Raw genomic sequence first — 21,121 nt, 5'->3', positions numbered from 1 at the left:
GATCTGAAGCAGCTCTGAGCTGATAGTAGAGATCCTGATGCAGGGCTCAAATCCAGGAATCATAAGATCATGACCTGAGCCAAAGTTGGGCGCTTAACCGACTGAGCCACCCGGGTGCTCCCATCCTTTATGCTTTTAAAATGCTTTTATATACATTATGTCAGCTGATCCTCACAGAAAGTCTGGGAGATAGGGAGGGACTATTCATTATTATAATGATTTTCCCCATTTTGTAGATAAGGAGACTGAGGCTCATAAAGGTGAAATTACTTGTCCAAGATCTCATAGCTGGTTAATGGTAAAGCCAGATTCAGAGTCCAGGTCTCTCCAGTTTGGATGACCCAAATCTCTGCTGGGCAGTTTGGTTTATAATCACTAGTTAGTGTCCTTCCATTGAGGACATTCTGAGGGGACATGTGCTCCCTATGGCAAGGCAGTTTAGGACCAGTGAGAGCCCAACCCTTGAACAGGCCTAACTTTAGGCCCGATTTTGTCTACTGTCAGAGTCCGTCACTGCCTACAAGGCCTGATCTTGCCAGGCCTCTGCTCAGACCTTCTTGAGGACCCCTGTTCTCTCTCTGCATGAAACCGCTTGGCCTTGGGATGCCATAGGAGGGAGTCTAGAGCCCAGCAAGGGCAGGGACTGGATTTTGATACCCTGTAGCCCCAGCACCAGGCCTGGCAGTCAGGATTCCCTAAATGTTTGCCAACTTTGAAGGGCCCAAAGGTGCTCTGATTTGGGCTATTTTTCTCCCCAGCAACAGGTCACCGGTAGAAATCTCCCACCACCATCCAGGGCAACTCCTTGGGCTTCGTGACTTGGAATGAATAACAGTCAGGGAGCTCAGGTCCTTAGCACAAATCAGCAGCACTTCAGGGATCCCACTCTACAGCAGTGAGGGTTCCATTCCTGCTAAAATAACAATGAAACCACATAATGAAAAGTTTGGAAAACTGAACAAAACAACAAAAATGACTCATTATCTTACTTCCCTAACACAACTGTTGTTTTGAAGAACTCCCTTCCACTAGATTCCCTCCCTCCCTTCCTTCCTTCCAGGTGTCATGAAAATAATACAAAATATTGTAATGTTTTAAAAATTATCAGGGCATCTGGGTGGCTCAGCCGGTTAAGTGTCCGACTTCGACTCAGGTCATTATCTCGCGGTCCATGAATTCGAGCCCCACATCCAGCTCTGTGCTGACAGCTCAGAACCTGGAGTCTGCTTTCCATCCTGTGTCTCCCTCTCTCTCTCTCAATCTCTGCCCCTCCCCCACTCATATTCTGTCTCTCTCTCTCTCTCTCTCAAAAAAATAAACAGTAAAAAAATAAAAATTATCTAATATGACAACCACTGTGAACATTTTGCATATTTCCTTCTAGTCTTTTTCAACCTTGTTTCCATAATTCAGATTATACAGAATATACAATTTGCTTAGTATATATGTATTTTCTTATGTCACAGGTTTGTTTCTAATAATAAAATTGGGTGCCTGGGCATGCTGACAGCACAAAGCCTGCTTGGGATTCTCTCCCTCTCTCTCTCTCTCTGCCCATCCTCCACTCATTCTCTCTTTCAAAAATAAATAAACATTAAAAAAGAAGTAGTATGCGTTTATTATAGAAATTTGGGGGGGAAATTACAAAAAAGAAAGGAAATAAAAATTACCCAGACTATCCCTTCCACAAGATAGAAATTTTTAACATGCATTTATTTTACATGTTTATAATTCTGAATACAGATTTTTTAAAAATCTTTTTTCTCACCTACCTTATAAACATTTTTCCATGCTGCCTCATTATCTTTATAGTTAACTTTATTTTATTTTTATTTTTATTTTTAACAGGTTACATATTTACATGATACAATATTCAAAAGATTCGCAGGCTCTTCAGTGGAAAGATCTCTTCCTACCTTGTTCCCCATTTGCCCATTTTCCCTCCCGTGATGTTCACTGTTACCCATTTCCTGACTCTCCCTAAGGACCCTTCTACACATACGGAAACAAATGGGTATATATTTAAATACATTCCTTCCCCATTACTCCAGTTTTTACACTACATGAACTACTACACTCTTTGTCAACTTCTGTTTTAATGCAACAATATGTCTTAGAGGTTTTCCTATTTATATCCAAAGAGAGCTTCTTCCGGCGCCTGGCTGGCTCAGTAGGTAGAGCATGTGACTCTTGATCTCAGGGTCATGAGTTCAAACCCCACTCTGGGCACAGAGTTTACTTAAAAACAAAACAACAAAGACAGCTTCTTTTTTTTCATACTGCATAGGATTCTGCTCCATATAGGTGTAGCATAATGTATTAAATAGACCTCATAGGCGCCTGGGTGGCTCAGTCAGTTGAGTGTCCAACTTCGGTTCAGGTCATGATCTCACCGTTTGTGGGTTCATGCCCCACATCAGGCTCTGTGCTGACCTCGGAGCCTGGAGCCTGCTTCAGATTCTGTGTCTCCTTCTCTCTCTGTCCTTCCCCATTTATGCTCTTTCTCTCAAAGATAAATAAACATTAAAAAAAAATTTTTAGGGGCACCTGGGTGGCTCCATCGGTGGAGCGTCCGACTTCAGCTCAGGTCATGATCTCACCGTTCGTGAGTTCGAGCCCCGTGTCGGGCTCTGTGCTGACAGCTCAGAGCCTGGAGCCTGCTTCGGATTCTGTGTCTCCCTCTCTCTCTGCTCCTACCCTGCTTATACTCTGTCGCTCTCTCTATCTCTCAATAAATAAACATTAAAAAAATTTTTTTAAGTAAAAAAATAGTCCCCATAGATGAACATTTAAGTCGTTGCCAATCTGTTGCAAACAATACTACAGTGACACCATACCTGTATCATTTCACATGTGTGAGCATCCATCTGTCCAATAAACTCAGAGAAGTGAAACTACTGGGTCCAAAAGTGAATGCATTTATAATGTTGAGAGCTGTGGCCAAACTGCACCCTGCAGGCAGCAGTAACATATGATTTAACCCAATGTCTAGCCTTAATTACTCTCCCTATCATCTGTTATCCCTAAATAACAGAGTTAGGACCAACTTCAGGCATAAACCAATTTCCCTTTGTGGGCACACAAATGTAGTCTGCAATATACTGGAGCCCTGTTAGATGACGGGCACTTGCTGGGTGCTGAGCTACAAAGATGTGTATGACAGGGTGCTGTCCTGGGGAGCTGGTCTAGGAGGGAGTGGGGGCCGGAAAGGTGGGGGCAAGGAGGAAGGGATATGTAAGAAGAGCCCCTGTCCAGCGGGCCCTTAACTCCCATAGAGGCAGAGCTGGGTCTGTTTTTCACTCTCATCCCAGCACCCAGCGGAGCACAGGGTAGGTAGCCAGCACTCAATATATGCTGATTAAATAATTGAATGTCTGGTGTGGAGGAAGTGGGGACAGGCACCGGAACTGGGACAGTGGTCAGGTCAGGTTTCACAAAGGAGGAAGAACATTCGAGGGCTACCTTTTTTGAGGATTAATTTCACCAAGTGAAATTCCAAGCCAGAGGGATGAATATCTGTTGGTCTCCTGACTCACAAAGCACAACTGGGCAGGTGCGATGACAGGGCGTTGCGGGGTGGGAATGGGGTGATGGGTGATAGCAATGATCTGGGGGCAGATCTGAATGGGTATAGTTTGGGCGTCCTTCTGATCAGCCCTGGACAAGGGGCATTCCCAAAATAAGGCTGAGGGTCTCTGCGCTGAGACACAGGAAGGGAAGGGAGAACAGCATGTGAGGACTGGCAGAGAGAAGTTCCCCATTTCCCCACTCTGGTGCAGAATGCAGCTGTGTGGGGAACAACCATTCTCTCTGCCCCGCCCAGACTTAAGTACACCCTGTGCAGTCCAGAGGCCACACCCTGCCGGTGTGGGCTGCAGAAAGGATGCCCAGCCCCTGTCCCAGCAAAGATTCCAAACCCTGGAGGCTGGTCTGATAGTTCACAAGCTCTGGCTCTATCCCCAGGAACGCAGGTGCCCGTTTTTCTCCTTAGGGAGGAAACCAGCATGATGTCAACTCCTCTAGTCCATTTCCTAGAATTTTAGAAAGAACAGTTAAAGATCTGACTCTTACAGAAAATCCAGCACTAACCCTTGTCCTATCAGCCTGCCCATTTTACAGGTGAGGAAACTGAGGTCTGGAGACGTGAGGTGGCCTGCCTGAGGTCACGGAGAGAGTTAGAAGCAGAGCTGGAGCTAGAAACCGAGCTCCTGGCTCTGCATCCAGGACTGTCTGCTCTGGACCAGGGGACGGAGGCCAGGACGGTGACCTAGATGTGGGGCCAGGGAAGGGAGACCAGCGGAGAGCTGGAGGCAGGGTCAGAGCTGGGGTAGGGTTGGGGTCAGCTACCCACACCTGTCCCAGTTGCTGGGTTATAAATCCTCCAGGAATTCCAGATATTCCACTCATGTCCAAGTTTTCTGCTTGGAAACAGATTTGCCAACATGGGTTTCAGAGAGGTGTCGGCCCAGAGAAGACAGGTGTGCTGAGAAGCAGCCTGGCTGAGGCAGGGGGTTGCCAGGCCATGGGATTCATGGGACCACCTTGGCGGGGAGCTGTCCCAGCTCTGCACTCCCGGGAGCCCAGAATGGCCTCTAGCAGTGACAAGACTTGCAGGCAATGTTCTGGGAACCCAGCCAGAGGGGGAAGGGGTGGCAGCAGGCCCGGACCCCTCTGTTTCCTGGACAAAGGGTGGGAAGCTACCCCTTCTCCTGGCCTCTGGGGACATTGACTCACCTTTGGAAACTGCTTGAGAGTTTGCCAGAATTGACGTTATCTGCATAAAATCCTTAAGAAGAGAGTCTCCCCTGGGGATTTAGACTCTGAAATACCTTTCTGGATATCCCTGTGTCCCTGGCCTACCCCCAGCCAGGGATCCCCGAGGGGTGAGGGGTATGTGCATTCCTTTGTCCTGAGATGGTAGAGAAACAATTCACGTACTAGAGTAGACAGACCTGAATGAAATGATGAAATAACAAAACCATCTCTTACCGCATTGAGTGTGTGCCTTCAGGTTCTTTGGTTTCTAGTAATCTTCATAGCACATCTGCGAGTGGGTTTAGGAGATAGGGAAACTGAGGCCCAGGCCAGTAATGTCACTTGTTCCAGGACACAGAGAGGAAAGAACCCAAAGTCAGGGCTCCATGGCTATGGCCTGGACAAAGTGACTCTGCCCATTCAGGTCCTCCCCTGAGGGTCCTTTCCCCACCCCCCATCCCCACCCCCACCCCACCGCACCACCCACCCCAAGCCTCCTCTGGATGGTTGACTGGCTTTTCAACCATCAACTTACTCAGAGGAAAATTGAAAATCACTGGTAGATCAGTGTTTGTTTGTTTGTTTGTTTTTTTCCAGACTTTGGATTGTAAGTCACAGTAAGAAATGCATTTAATACCACAATGCAGTAACCAGACACACAAACATAATTCATAGCATTTAGAATAATTTGTAGTTACTTCATTTGTTTATTTACAAATATGTAAAACCAAATTCAAGTTTCAAGAAATAATGTTTCCCTTCCTGCCTGAGACGCACTCTGGCATTCTCTAATCTCTGCTATTCAGTGTCATTATTTTTGAAAAGTGCTCATGTGACTCACTGCATTGATTCCATGGCCTGGCATTTGGGTTTTGAAGATTTCTTTTCCTTTTCAGATTTTTCTTTAAATTCTGGTTAGTTAACATACAATATTGCAATATTGGTTTCAGGGGGTAGAATTCGGCGATTCATCGCTTACATACAGCACCCAGTGCTCATCCCAACAAGTGCCCTACTTAGTACCCATCACCCATCTAGCCCATCTCCCACTCACCTCCCTCTTCAATTCTCAGTTTGTTCTCTATTAAGAGTCTCTTATGGTTTCTTTCACTCTCTCCACCCCCCCAACTTGTTCATCTGTTTTGTTTCTTAAATTCCACCTATGAGTGAAATCATATGGTGTTTGTCCTTCTCCGACTGACTTACTTTGCTTAGGATAATGCACTCTAGTTCCATCCACGTCATTGCAAATGGCAAGATTTCATTATTTTTGATGGCTGAGTAATTCCATTCCATCGTATATGTATATACCACATCTTCTTTATCCATTAATCAGTTGGTGGACATTTGGGCTCTTTCCATAACTTGGCTATTGTTGATAGTGCTGCTATAAACATCAGGGTACGTGTGTCCCTTTGAATCAGTATTTTTGTACCCTTTGGGTAAGTAGTAATGCAATTGCTGGGTTATAGGATAGCTCTATTTTTAACTTTTAAAAAATTGTCTTAATGTTTATTTATTTTGGGGAGACAGGCAGAGCACAAGCAGGGGAGGGGCAGAGAGAGAGGGAGACAGAATGTGAAGCAGGCTCCAGGCTCTAAGCTGTCAGCACAGAGCCCAACACGGGGTTCGAACTTACAGACCGTGAGGTCATGACCTGAGCCAAAGTCGGACACTTAACCGACTGAGCCACCAGGAGTCCCTATTTTTAATTTTTTTGAGGAAACTCCGTACTGTTCCCCAGAGTGGCTGCACCAGTTTGCATTCCCACCAACAGTGCAAAAGGGTTCGTCCTTCTCTGCATCCTCTTCAACACCTGTTGTTTCTTGTGTTGTTAAGTTTAGCTATTCTGACAGCTGTGAGGTGGTATCTCATCGTGGTTTTGATTTATGTTTCCCTGACGATGAGTGATGTTGAGCATCTTTTCATGTGTCAGTTGGCCATCAGAATGTCTTCTTTGGAAAAATGTCCGTTCATGTCTTCTGCCCATTTCTTAACTGGATTATTTGTTTGTTGGGTGCTGAGTTTGATAAGTTCTTTATAGATTTTGGATATTAACCCTTTCTCAGATATGTCATTTGCAAATACCTTCTCCCGTTCCGTAGGCTGCCTTTTAGTTTTGTTGTTTCCTTCGCTGTGCAGAGGCTTCTTATCTTGATGAAGTCCCAATAGTTCATTTTTGCTTTTATTTCCCTTGCCTGCGGCAACATGTCTAGTAAGAAGTTGCTCTAGCTGAGGTCATAGAGGTTGCTGCCTGTGTTCCCCTCTAGGATTTTGATGGTTTCCTGTCTCACATTTAGATCTTTCATCCATTTGGAGTTTATTTTTGTGTATGGTGTAAGAAAGTGGTCCAGGTTCATGCTTCTGCACGTCGCTGTCCAGTTTTCCCAAGACCGTTTGTTGAAGAGACTGCCTTTTTTCCATTGGATATTCTTTCCTGCTTTGTCCGTGACCTGAAGTTTGAACAGTATCGTGGTGGTCGGCAACTGGTTCGCCCTTCCCTTGCCTGCAGGTGGGCAAGGCAGGCAGTGAGGACAGAGGCCCAAGCGTACATATTTTGTGTGTGACATTGAAGACCCTGAAGACACAGGAAAGATACATCTGCCTGGATCTCACCTCCAGTTATTTATAAGCAGAGAAACAAAGTCCTCACACATAACACAAGGCTGACACAAATTAATGTCAGAAAGAATCAGTACCTCTTAAAGACTGCATTAAAGTGTTCTACAGCTGCCATAACAAAATACCAGAGGCCATGATTTAAACAAGTGTACTTGCTCATAGTTCTGGAGGCTGGAAGGCCAAGATCAGGGTTGCCAGAAGGCTTGATTTCTCTGGAAGCCTCTCCTTGGCCTGCAGACAGTTGCCCTGTTGCTGCCTCCTAACATGGTCGTCCCTCTGAGCATTCACGCCCCTAGCGTCTCTCTGTGCCTCCTAATCTCTTTTTATGAGGACACCAGTTAGACTGGATTAGGGCCCACCCTAACGGCCCCATTTTAACTTAATTACCTGTGTAAGAGCCCACTCTCCAAATACAGCCACATTTAAGGAACTGGGGTTTAAGGCTCTTCAACATATGAATGGGGGACGGGGTGGGCACAATTCTGGCCTAACAAGGAGCAACACTGCGTTCAGCACATCAGCTCATGTAATTTCACCCCAGCCTGGGCCCTGCAGGCCTCGTTCCTGTGTGAAAGATGGGGGAGCTGGTGCCGGGACAGGGGTCCACCAGCTGACAAGTAATGGCAGAACGTTTGAGTTCGCACCCCGCCGTCTCACGTGTGGCCTTTTGTGGGAGAAGCAGAGGGAGCCAGGCTAAGCTCTCCAAGACCCTCCTGCAGGCGGAGGGGCGGGGGGGGGGTGGGTGAGCGAGGCCCCAGGAGTGGCAGGAGGCCGTGCCTGGACAGGATGGACCTGGCAGGTTTGGCCACATGGAGGAAGAGGAGCTGGCTTTCCAGGCAAGGACGCTGAGAGCTGGGAGGCCCTCCTGAGAACTTGAGCTCTTCTCCCATCTGATGGTGAGGAGACCGGCGAGGGAAGTTTCCACAGCGTGGTCTGCCTGTGAGCATCCCGTGTCCTCCCTCTCCTCAGACCCGGGCTCGCTAGGTGTTTCTCGGCGCTCCCTGTGGAACCGAGATTCAGGTATTTACAGAACACTCTAGATATGGACACTGGGAGGAAATGGGACAGTGCAAGGTCTCAGCCTCTGAGGGTGGCTGAAAATGTGCACAACACCTGAGGGGAAAGCAAGCAGTTGCTAATCACAAACATTCCTAGAGCATGAGGGTGTGGATTACACACACACACACACACACACACTCACTCACTCACTCACATATACACACTTTTTCCCCCTTTTTAAACTTTTCACACAGAGGCACTCTGTAGCTGACTGTGGAGTCAGCACCAGAGGGTCGTTTCTGTCTCCTGGCTTCTCTCCCTCTTCTCCCCGCATTCACTGGAATTTTCCAGGTCCTCCCATGCTTCTTCAAGTGAGGCTTTTGCTAGACAAACTGATCTTTCTGTGACAACAATCAGTCACCTCGCAAAGTATTTGTTCTTTTGCTAAAAGACCTGACCAATGGTGTGCTGGTAAATGTTGAACCATCAGCTCTCCAGGGGGAAAAAAAAAAATATATATATATATATATATATATATCAATCTATCTATCTATCTATCTATCTATATCAATAACTTTGAAAGAACCAATGATAAAAAAAATTAGGGGTGCCTGGGTGACTCAGTCGGTTGAGCGCCCAACTCGTGGTTTCAGCTCAGGTCACCATCTTATGGTTTGTGAGTTCAAGTCCCATATCGAACTCTGCATGGAGCTTGCTTGGGATTCCCTCTCTCTCCCTCTCCCTCTGCCCTACCCCCCTCAAAATAAATAAACTTTTAAAAATATATAGTAAAATAACTAGAAAGTGATGTGTTCTCAGTATACATTACTTTTATTTTTAATATAATATATTTGTGAGTTTATAGCCTCCATTTTCAACAGGGGTGAAAATGCGTTCTTGTTGGGGACAAAAACAATCTTATTCTTTTTATGTATAAAGATAGGCATTCAGTACATAAACAGACATATAGCATGTCTTGTGACATTAAATTTTCATGGGGAGGGTGGTAGGAAATTAGGGGGAAAAATGTCTGAAAAGGCTGTTTAGTAGGCAATAGTGAGCAAAAGGATGAGAAACACTGGTTTGTATAATTTAATTTTTTTAATTTTTTAACATTTATTTGTTTTTGAGAGACAGAAACAGAGCGTGAACAGGAGAGGGGCAGAGAGAGAGAGGGAGACACAGAATCCTAAGCAGGCTGCAGGCTCTGAGCTGTCAGCACAGAGCCCGAGGCGGGGCTGGAACCCACAAACTGTGAGATCATGACCTGAGCTGAAGTCGGACTGTTAACTGACTGAGCCACCCAAGCGCCCCTAATTTTTTTGGGGGGGTTTTTAAAAATGTTTATTTATTTTTTATAAAGATTTTTTAATGTTTACTTATTTATTTTGAGAGAGAGAGTAGGGGCATAGAAGGAGAGAGACAGAATCCCAAGCAGGGTCCACAATCACCATGGAGCCCGACATGGGGTTTGATCCCATGACTGCGGGCGAGATCATGACCTGAGCTGGAATCAAGAGTCAGACGCTTAACCGACTAAACCACTCAGGCACCCCAATGTTTATTTAGTTTTGAGAGAGAAATAGAGAGAGAGAGAGAGAGAGAATGAGCAGGTGAGGGGCAGAGAGAAGGAGACAGAGAATCCAAAGCAAGCTCACAAGCACACAGCCCCACATGGGGCTTGAACCCACGAACCATGAGATCCTGACCTGAGCTGAAGTCAGCTGCTCAACCAACTGAGCCACCCAGGCACGCCTATAGAATTTAATTTTCAGCGATGGCTGTGTTTAACAATCAGCTCACAAAATTCCTGAATCTTTAACAACTGACTTTTGCAAGTCTGTATCAACTGGCTCCAGCACACCCCGCTTAGAGTGAGGCAGGTGGGCGCAAAGTAGAGGAGGGGGAAAGAAACCCCTCCTGCGGTATGGCAGGCTGGTGGGAAAGATGGTGTCAGGTGTTCAGAAGACACAGAGAGTCTCTGGACCACCACAAATCAATGGGGGCCGCCCCTCTGTCAGCCACTGAGTGTCTGTCCAAGACCCTGGGTCCTGGCCTGTGCCATCCCATCAGGTGACTCCCCTGTCCTGGCAGGTGGGTGGCGGCATCCTGCAGGGCCCCCCAACCCAACGGGGCACAACAGGGATTTGTGCACAGGCCCTCACCCTGGCTCTGAAGGGAGGCTCAGAGAATTCAAATCGTCTTTGTTCAGTGCCTCTGGTCCGGTGGTTCTGCTGAAAGACCTACCTCAGGCAGCAAGGGGAGTCAGGAAGGGAGGGGCCCGTATTCCCATGGGGAGCCAGAGGGGCCCATTCAGTGATGTGCCTTCTCATGAGATACTCCCGGGCGATGAGGATGACACAGCCCTCAATTAGTCTCGATTAGGTTGGGCCCGTGGAAACTTGGACGGCTTTGGGCACCTTTCAGTGCTGTCTGGGGTGGGGGAAGAGGGTCAGGGCCCCAGGCATGCAGATCCCAACTGACGCCAGCATGGGGCCCCCAGCTGGGCTGACAGCTCGGTGGCTGGTGGGAGGGGGTGGAGAAGCGTGACAGTGGTTGCTCTAATTGCTTCAGGGCAACCAGTTCAGAGTCAGCCAAAGGCACTTTGTTTTCTGTAAACAGGGCAGAGAGAGGAGAGGGCGCGGGAGACAGGAAGTGGGGGCTCCCTCTCCTCTGTCTGTCCCCCTTTCTGACCCATTAGGAGGCTAAGGTCTTGCCCGCTCATCCCAGAGCCTCTGGACCCTGCATAAATCCTCTGCAAGGCTTTCAGAGTCTCATGTGCCGAAGGCCCAGCTGCCTCTCAAAACGGTCAGGCTGAGAAGTGGCCCCAAGCTCCAACTTTCCTCTGTAGCCTTGCCTTTCCCTTTCCCTGTCCTGTAAAATGGGCTTAATCATTGCCTTCCCACCCGCTCAAGGCGTGGGAGGTAATTGGTATGAGTTGAGTGCTCTGACTCCCAGTGGAGGCTCTGGTGGTTCCGGGAGGGGGCGATCATTGCCTATTTGAGCCCCCAGCCGCCTGAGGCTTCTTTTTACAAAGGTCATTTATATGGTGCCCCCATTCACTCACTCTTCAAAAACTCACTGAGGACTTGCCCCACTCCCTATCCAACAAGACTGTCCCTGTTAGTCCCTTGACCAGCTTCTAGGAGCTTTTTCAGGCCTCCCTCCAGAGGCCCCTGAGGCCAGCCTGTTACTTGAAGCTCAGGGAGGTTGGTACCCACACTACTAGGTGATGGCCAGCCTCCAGCATGATCCAGGAAGGGTTGGCCCTGGGGCTCCGAACTGGACTGGTGGGCTACGTGCCTGAGAGGGCTGCCAAGGCCAGCCGGCGAGAGTTCAGGGGCAGGACTTACAGTTCTTACACTCATACCCACCCCCCCCACCCCCCACACACACATCTCAGCGCCTTTGCAAATGCTGTTCCCTCTGTCTGGAACATTCTTTCTTCTTTCTGTTCTACATCTGATTAACTTCCGCTTATCTTTTATGCCCCAGCCCAGCCATCACATCCTCCAGGAAGCAGCCTTCTCATTTTCACATTTATACCAAATAACAAATGTCTGTGGTTACAGTTTTCATAGCAAAGGGAACCTGTTTATTGGAGCTGACTTTTTTCGGTGTGGAAATTTGGTTAATGTCTGTGTGTCTACTAGAGTCTTTTCCCAAAAGCAGGTGAAATGTCTGTTTTTGCTCATCCTCACACCCCAGTCTAAAGATTTATTGGATGAATGGAGGGCACGAGTTGCCACCTCTGCGAGGCCCTCCCTATGTGGCGTTCACTACCTGTGCCGCCATCAGCTGTTCACGTGTCTGGTCTCTGGACAATGAGGTGACTCGGTGAGGAATGTGGAGAGCGAAGTCACACTAATTGGGTTCATATGGCCTCTGCCACTCACTAGCTAAATAATAACCCTAAGCGAGTTACTAAATGGCTCTGTGCCTCAGTTTCCCCATCTGTAAAATGAGGGTAACTAGTAAATGAGTTAATGTACGTGAGATGCTTACAGCAAGGTGAGGCAGGTAAGTGCTCCAATGAATGTGGGTGCTGTTACTATTTTTGTAGCTTAGGTCCCCAGTCCCCAGAACCGGGGGCCATAATAGGTGTTCAATAAAGGTTTCTTTCTTTTTTTTTTTCAATGTTTATTTATTTTTGAGAGAAAGAGAGAGAGAGAGAGAGCGCCGGGGAGGTACGGAGAGGGGGACAGAGGATCTGGAGCGGGCTCCGCGTTGACAGCAGAGAGCGCAGAGAGCCTGATGCAGGGCTCGAGATCATGACCTGAGCCGAAGTCGGGCACTTAACCAACTGATCCACCCAGGCACCCTCAATAAAGGTTTCTTGATTGAACCAGCAACGTTTGGGATTGGTCCTGGAGAGAAGTAAACTGAGAGAGGAGACAGGGAGCCTGAGGTGAGGTAGAGAGAAGACAGATAACACAGAAGTCCAGCTGCCCCACATCCCCTGACAGGGGCAAGGCTTTTCCCACCTGACAGCACCAGTTCATTCCAAGAGGGGCAATTGATTCCAGTTTGCTTTTCCCCTGATACTTGTAGGACCTGCCTCATGGTTTCAAGGGACACCAGCACCACCAGCTGGCATCCGCTCCCCAAACATCTGGGTTTTGGCTCTGCAACCTTTCTCTGACTTTCTAGATTTGATATATTTTTTTAGTGTTTATTTTTTATTTTTAGAGAGAGAGAGACAGAGCACAAGCGGGAAAGGGGCAGAGAGAGAGGGGAGACACAGAATCCGAAGCAGGCTCCAGGCTCCGAGCTGTCAGCACGGAGCCTGATGCGGGGCCCGAACCCACAGACCGTGAGATCATGACCTGAGCCAAAGTCAGACGCTTAACTGACTGCGCCATTCAGGCACCCCTTCTAGATTTGAACCATTGCAAACTTTTCTCTGTGTTCCTCTGACCCTAGGGAAACCCTACTGCCCCTTGCACTTGGGACCCTGGGATTCTCTGGCATTCTCTCTTTGCCTTTTCAGTTCTTCAGTACCTAATTAACAATTCTTCATATTAGTGAAAATGACTGGTGTGGTTTCTGTCTCCTGAATGGACCCTGACTGATGAACTCATGTATCCTTGAACTTGAAGCTCAGAGTGATACAGTCAGAAGCTGGAGACTGCCCCACTCCCCTTGCGCCTTGCTTCAGCCCTAAGGGGTAACGGCGGCTTTGGCCCCTTTGCGGGAATCCTGTGGACCAGCGAGGGATGGATATACTGATCTCAGGGATATCTAATCGGCTCTGGAAAAACTGGGCCAACAGTTAAACCACACAAACAAAAGAGCTGCAACTCCACACAGAACTGCCTGCCTGGGCAAATGCCAAGACAAACAGTTGCAGTTGCTGGGCCCCAGCAGGGCTGCAGGCTTCCTGGGCGGGCATGGAGTCATCTCAAGGAGGGGCTGGGCCCCCAGAGTCTCTCCTTCCTGGACTCCGAGTCTTCCGTCATTCGCTCCAGGATTCTCTGGTACAGGCTGCCCTGTTCTTCTATTCTAGAACCTTCTGGTAAAATGTGGATCCCTGCAGGGCTTACCTTCCTGGTGCATGTCAAAGGCAGAGAAGTGCACAAAGGGAGCCTCTAAAAATACTGATGCCTGGGCCCCACCCCAGAGATTCTTCTGGTCTGGCCCAGCATTGGTATTTATCAAAGCTCCCAAGTGATTCTAGTGTGCAGTCAGAATTGAAATCCAGAGTTAAAAGAATGTATTAGCATGGCAGTTCTCAAATGTGAGAGTGCATCAGAATTACCCGGGGGGCCATGTCAAACCGTAGCCTGCTGGGCCTCCCCCCCGCCCCCAGGTTTTAGGAGGTCTGGGGCAGAGCCTGAGAATGTGCATTTCTTACAAGATCCTGGTCTGGGGACCACATTTTGGGAAGCCCTGGCGCTGGAGTTAGCTCAGGTTCAAATCCCACCTCTGCCGGATGTAGTTAACTATCCACCTGAGAAGGTTTTGTGAGGCCTGAAAGACACAACTTTCATAACACAAGACGAAGAGCCTTACATGTAATAATGTCGAATGAACATTGTTACGCTACGGTTATGATGTTTGGCAGGTGAGGCTACAGAAATCTTGAGTGATAGCATGTTAGTTTGAACCGTCATTTTAATCAGAGCCTCGGCTTCCCCATCTGTAAAATGGGGCTAATGATATCCTGGCACAGCCCACTTTTAAGGTAGTGGAAGGATCAAAGGAGTTCCCTGACGTGAATGCGTTTGGGATACTATAAAGCCCGGTAAGAGAGTTTTATTAGAAATGGGTCAGGCAGGCACAGCCTCAAACTGGAGCTCAGTGAAGAGATCTGAAACACATTCACACGCTGGTGAAAGAGGAATTCTAGTGCTTTCCTCCAGCTTGCCTGTCACCCTCAGGCGTTTGACACGCCTGAGTCGGGGAGTGGCTGGTTAGCTCTTCAAACATCTAAGGGGAAGAGATAGGGGGCTGGGGCACAGCCATCCCCACCTCACCAGAATTTCTGTTAAGAAAAGGAATGTGCTGGAAGAGCCCAAAGCTGTGTAATGAAATATTCCCTCCCTAGACCCTCACCACACGCCACACGGTGGCCACCCAGGTGTCTTTCCTCCTTGATCCTTCCCCCTGCATCCGTCTGCCCTGCCGGCCCACCCACCTCTGACCTCCGCCCACCAGCTCCAGGCTGCCCTCCCAGGAAAGCCGAGGGACAGGCAGAAAACCTATTCTCGGTTCAGGAACCCGTTTACTTGGTTTCATCCCTTTTCAGTTCATCTCAGACACATACTGCATGTCTGTTGGCGTAAGTCTTTTTAAAAGGCTTGTTCACATTAATGCTTTCTGAATTTAAAAAAAAAAAAAAAAAGACGGCTGCCTGGGTGTCTCAGTTGGTTAAACATCCGTCTCTTGATTTCGGCTCAGCTCGTGATCTCACCGTTGGTGAGTTCGAGTCCCAATTTGGGCTCTGCGCCGACAGCGCGGAGCCTGCTTGGGATTCTCTGTCTCCCTCTCTCTCTGCCTCTCTCTCTCTCTCTCTCTCTCAAAAATAAATTAATAAACACTGTTTTAAAAGACAAATTTGGGAGGAATGGCCTCCCAGGGGCTGGGCTGGAAAAAGCCGGTAGCCCTTGGAAGTTGAGGACAGGAGAAGTGAGTGGTCCCCACACTGGTGGTTGGGAGGAGCACTTGGACCTGACTTTACTCAGGGGCAGTTTGGCAGAAAGGTCAAAAGCCTGAAGATGTGCATTCCCTGACCTGGGATTCTGGTTGAGGAACCGTCCCAAAGAAATATCACAAAATGGTCAGCCTGGTTTGAGTCTTGGCTCCAATGGTGGATGGCTCTGGACAAGTCATGGCTTCATCCCTAAAACAGGGCTTAATAATTGGACTCCATCACCCAGGGTTGAGGAAGAAATGAGACAATGCCTCACAGGTAGTAAGGTGCTCAGAGATGTTAGTATCTTGGTTGGAGTCCCCACAGATGTAGATCCCAAAACAGGGATTTGGAAGGGGAGCCCAGGAGGCTCATGGGGCCATGTAGACATGACACAAGGAGGGAAGGAAGCCCACACAGGGTGCATTTACGCATTTATCAAGCTCCACACACAATGAGCTGCCTGCTTGGGAAAATGCTTGGACTTAGAGTTGGGAAGAGGAGGGGGTACCTAGGTATTTATTCCTTTAAGTCTTAAAATGCTCAGAGGGCGTCTGGGTGGCTCAGTTGGTTAATCATCCAACTCTTGGTTTCAGCTCAGGTCATGATCTCACAGTTCGTGAGTTCGAGCCTCGCATTGGGCTCTGTACTGATAGCGTAGAGCCTGCTCCGGATTCTGTCTCCCTCTTTCTCTGCCCCTCCCCCATTCGCACCGGCGCACCAGCGTGCTCTCTCTCTCTCGCTCAAAAATAAATAAACATTTAAAAAACTACTTTAAACGGGGCACCTGGATGGCTCCAACGGTTAAGCGTCCAACTTCGTCTCAGGTCATGATTTCAGTTTGTGAGTTCGAGCCCCACGTCGGGCTCTACGGTGACAGCTCAGAGTCTGGACCCTGCTTCAGATTCTGTGCCTCCCTCTGTCTCTCTGCCCATCCCCTGCTTGTGCCTTGTCTCTCTAAACTAAATAAATAAACATTTTTTTAAAAATACTTTGAGGGGCGCCTGGGTGGCGCAGTCGGTTAAGCGTCCGACTTCACCAGGGTCACGATCTCACGGTCCGTGAGTTCGAGCCCCGCGTCAGGCTCTGGGCTGATGGCTTGGAGCCTGTTTCCGATTCTGTGTCTCCCTCTCTCTCTGCCCCTCCCCCGTTCATGCTCTGTCTCTCTCTGTCCCAAAAATAAATAAAAAACGTTGAAAAAAAAATTAAAAAAAAAAGATTAAAAAAAATACTTTGAAAGGCTCAGGACTCTCTGCCGCCACAATTCATTTACGTGAGCGGAAAATAAAGCTTTTTCTGATTTAAGCCACTTATTTGGTTTCGTTACACGCAGCTGGGTTTAACCCTCACCTAAAAGCTGGAGGCCAGTGGCTGTCCCATCGGGGAGTTGTCCAACTGACCCATGGAGACCCCATGGCACCGGCAGGTGCCAGGGAAATCACACCACACCAGGGAAATGATCTCACCAAGGGACCCTACTGGCTCTACCCCACCCTCTTGAAGCCTAATGATGCAGTGAAAAAAGTCCTCCAAGGTCAGGGTTCTCCCGTTTTGCCCAAATCCCTGGCTATCGGGCACCTCCTTGCTCAAAGGTGCCATGGCATCTCCCCAAGCTTGTGCCCCGCGCCCCCACGCTCCCCCACTCTCCTTCACAGCTTATGCGTTCTGCGGCCCCTCTCCTCGGCCTCTCCTCTGCTAGGCAGCAGCTAGCACATCCGACAAGTGGATTGGTGTTACTGGGTTAATGTGTCACCCTCCCAATGAGCAGATGTGCATTTTTGATAGGGCCAGAGGAAGACAAGGCCTCGCGTGCCCAGAGCCGAATGACGAATGACGAATGACGAGAAAATCACCAGAACAAGAGGCCGCCCTGGGGCTGGTCTCACTTCCCTGTTCCCCTCCGGTGCCCTCCTTCATCCCCTCCCTTGGCACAGCTGGTCGTGGCCACAGCTCCGCCTCACCAGGGGCCGGGGCCCCCACCCTTCACCGCCATTTGGCCTCACTGCCGTACTGAAAGCGAAAGGAGGAGTTGGAACAGAAAGAAAAATAATAAAACCACTGAAAGAGCAGACACAGCTGGCAGAATATTGGAAAAATTCCCAGGCGGGAATTCCCAGCCCTCCAGGGCGCTGCCAGGCTGGGGACATTCTTAAAGGGCAATCCTAAAGTTCGCTCTCGGCACCTGAGCCCCGGCCCCTCCCCTTCCCCCACCAGAGGGGGGTATCGGTGTGAGTCGGTGGGTGGCGCGGTTTTGCGGTGGGAGCAGAGCTAGGGTGGGAGGGAGAGGGTAGGGCTAAGGGGGACACCGAGAGGCGGGGACCCTGGTCGCTAGGCTAGGCAGCGCCTGAGGGTCAAGCCCTTCTGGGGTTTCCGGGGCCGGGGCCTTTCCCTGGGGCAGAAGGCGGCGAGCAGAAGGCTTGGCAAAGCCCGGTGGCGCGGAGGGGCGCCTGCAGGTGTGGGGAGGGGCGCTGGAAAGAGGCGGCCCTGGCAGCAGCTGGGCGGGGGCAGCCAGAAAATTAAACTGGCTGCTCTTACTGAAGCCGCAGCGAGATCGTGCATCCGCTCAGGAAACGTGGATGAGAACTGGACGAGATTGAAACGGGGAGCTGGCTTGGGCTTCTGGGAGCCTGGAGTGGGCACGGCGGTGGTGGGCAGGCCGCCCAAGACGAGGGCAGGGGTACCGCCGCCCCCGGCAGCGCGGCCCCGGCCCACCCAGGGGCCGGAGCTGGGACTTCCAGAAGGGAATGCAGGGGGCCCCGCAGCCGGGAGGGGGCCGCGGGAGCGGGGGCGGCGGCGCACCTGAACACCGGGCTTGCGGATTGGCTGATGGAATTCGCAGAGGAGGCGGAGTCTGGCCACTGTGCAAATCATCACGTCTTCTGGCCTCGCCTGGAGGCCTTTGGAGCTCCTGGTTGCAAGCTCAGGGCTCGACCCACCGGAAAGGCGCTCTCACCGCTCATGAATTGCAATGAATACTAATACAAGTAATCCACACTGAACTGTCAGTCAGTCCTATGATCTGCCAAGTTCATTAATTCCAGGCAAGGTAAGCCCAATCTACGGATACCTCTCCCCCTCTTCAGTGAGGCCAGGGGACTGCACTGCCCCCCCCCCGCACCCCCCCCCCCCGCCCCGAACCTCCAAGTCCGCCTGGCCAGCTGCCCCCCAGTTGATTCCACACACACCCGCAGATCAATCTTCTGAAAGCGCCGGATCCCCACTCCCCTCCCTGGTCTTTGCCACCCTCCAGACCGGTCCACATTACCTGCCAAGCTGACCTCACCTCTTCTTACTGCGGGTACTGGAGTAGTGAGGAAACATGGTCAGAGCACAGGCTCTGGGTTTGAATCCTGCCTCCACCACTCCATGCCTAAGCTTTCTCATCCGTGAACCACAGACAAGACCCATGCTTCCTTTAGGTGGGCATTTTGAGGGTTAAATGAGTAAATATATATAAAGTACTTGAAACAGGGCAGGGCATGTAGTAAGCTCTCAATAAATGGGAGCTATCATTATTTGTAGTGTTCTGATTTCTATTTATTATTTACATGGCTTATTAGGATAAATGACATTTGTTATTTATATCTGTTATGCTAGAATGTCTACAAAGGAGGCAGTCTGGTTTACCAACTTCATCCTAGTAATTGAGCAGTGTTTAGCACCCAGAAGACACTCAGTGGGGTGTGTTGGATTTATTTATTGTTGTAATTGTTGTATTGTTGTTACTTATTTATTGTTGTAAACTCTGTTCCAACCAAACTCTTCTTCGTATCCGTTCCCACCTCCATGCCTTTGCTCATGCTGTTCCCACCTCTTGAAGGGCCTTACCCCATCCAGCATAATTCTTCCTCCTACTTCGAATTTCCAGCTCCCTGCCTCCTCTCCCCTCAGAGGACCTCCCTGGGCTCAGAACCTGCACGGAACAAGCATTCACTCAAGGCTCAGTGGTTTGTGGCTGGGGGTTTTTTATGCTTTGGCCCCAAAACAGAGTTTCCTCACTGACCTGGCACTTAGCGCTCACCGCCTCCTGCGGTGGCCCCTAAGAAGAAGAAGCACCCCAGCTCCCATTTGTGTCCTTTATCTTGTAGCTTTGACATTCAGAGAGGGCTCCCCAGGTGAAGCCCCCCTGAATAACGAGACATAACTAGACGTGTGGTCTCCAAACCACAGTTTCTGGGCTTCCTGTTTGGTGAGTTGAGAGACATGGCATCTGTTTGCCTAAGAAATATGAGCCAGGCAGCTCCACATCAACAGGCGGCTTTCCACCCCGGACGGGGCAACAGCTGCCTGTAACTTGGCTGTTTACGCACTAAAAAAAGAAATTCCATGGTGACCAGTTGACTCAAGCCAGCTCCCAATGTGAGGCGGTAGTTTCAAAGTGATCCCAATGACACCAGATGCTCTCCACCCAGTCCTTAATAAAGAGAAAAAAGAAAACAAGGGCAAAACTTCAACAGGAGTATGCCTGAGTCAGTACTCGAAGCCGCCTGGAGGGGGCAGCGTCTGAGCTGAAGTTGGATCTGGAAGGTGTTGGCCTAACAGCCCCTCCAGGCAGGCTGGTCCCCTGAAAACTCCCCTTCCCCAGAGACGGGGCACTTACCACTTTGCAGCAAGGCCCGTTCCACCATTAGAAAGGTCCTGTCTGGAAAAAAGAAAAAGAAAAAGAAAGTGAGACAAAGAAAGAAAGAAACAAAGAAAGAGGGAAAGAAAGGAAGGAAGGAAGGAAGGAAGGAAGGAAGGAAGGAAGAAAAAAAGAAAAAGAAAAAAAAGAAAGAAAGATCCTGTCTGGAAGGCTGGAGAAGGGCAGAGGACAGGAGACTGACCTTACAAGTGGCAGGTATGGTCCAGGCTACACAAGGGCCTTCTTGGGGCGCCTGGGTGGCTCAGTCAGTTGAGCGTCCCACTTCAGCTCAGGTCATGATCTCACGGTCCCTGAGTTCGAGCCCCGCATCGGGCTCTGTGCTGGCAGCTCGGAGCCTGGAGCCTGAATCCGATGCTGTGCCTCCCTCTCTCTCTGCCCCTCCCCTGCTCACACTCTCTCTCTCTAAAAAAGTAAACATTAAAAAAAAAGGGGGGGGCCTTCTTGAATAGCGTGATTTCGTGTTTTCTCCACAAGCAACGGACACACACTCACCACACACTAGGCCTCCTAAGTGCATGGCATATCTCTGAATCCTCACACGCGGCCAGGAAGGCAGGACTGATTATTTCTGCCATTTTACAGGTGGAGAAAAGGAAGTCCAGGAAGCACCTGCCCCACTTGAAAATAGCTGAGCTGGCTCGAACCTGGCTCTGCTGGGCCCAGAGTCCATTCATTTTTTTTTTTTTAAGTTATTTGTTTATGAGAGAGAGCGTGTGCATGGGAGGGGCAGAGGGAGAGAGAGAGAGAGAGAGGGAGACTGAGCGAGTGAGAGAGAGAGGATCCCAAGCAGGCTCCACGCTGTCAGCACAGAGCCCGACATGGGGGCTTGAACCCATGAACCATGAGATCATGACTGAGCTGAGATCAAGACGCTTAACCGACTGAGCCACCCAGGTGCCCCCAGAATCCATTCTTAACTCTGGGGCTAAGTGGAACTTAGTGTCCTCGGCCCTGCCTGCCCCACTGGAGAG

Source organism: Felis catus, chromosome B2 (assembly GCF_018350175.1).
Source record: "Felis catus isolate Fca126 chromosome B2, F.catus_Fca126_mat1.0, whole genome shotgun sequence".
NCBI classification, from domain to species: domain Eukaryota; kingdom Metazoa; phylum Chordata; class Mammalia; order Carnivora; family Felidae; genus Felis; species Felis catus.
The sequence above is the reverse complement of the archived record's forward strand: the minus strand, read 5'-3'. Positions refer to the sequence as shown.